The sequence below is a fragment of the Corvus brachyrhynchos genome, unplaced genomic scaffold (genome assembly GCF_000691975.1).
Source record: "Corvus brachyrhynchos isolate BGI_N302 unplaced genomic scaffold, ASM69197v1 scaffold47, whole genome shotgun sequence".
NCBI lineage: Eukaryota > Metazoa > Chordata > Aves > Passeriformes > Corvidae > Corvus > Corvus brachyrhynchos.
This window is the reverse complement of record NW_008239292.1, coordinates 540272-540582: the sequence shown is the minus strand read 5'-3', so window position 1 is coordinate 540582 and position 311 is coordinate 540272. Positions and strand designations below refer to the sequence as shown.

General features: G+C 46.9%; 1 protein-coding gene across 3 annotated transcripts in view; it reads right to left on the bottom strand.

The window, feature by feature from the left end:
- KANSL1 (KAT8 regulatory NSL complex subunit 1) overlaps positions 1-311 on the bottom strand; it is a 62193-nt gene that overhangs the window by 15742 nt on the left and 46140 nt on the right. The window lies entirely within an intron of this gene.

Here is a 311-nt window from a genome sequence, read left to right as displayed (position 1 = left end):
GAATGCTGCAGCCTGACAGCAGAAGTTTGAGCCACACAGGGACCATCCTGCTCTTCCTACTCCACCACAACTTCCAAACCCTCCACTTTAATACGTCTGTGTGTCCCCCAGGATCCAAAGCAATCACAGGCAGGCTGAACAGTACGACCAAGCCTTTAGTCTGTGCCCTACATTTCTGCATTAAATAATAAATACCTGGCACTCTGCATAGTTTCCAGTGCATCTCACTGCAACCATTAATGCCCTTTCCAAGGGGGAATGATCAGGCAGATATTAAATAGCCACATCTTTAGCAGCCTTTGCTAATCATG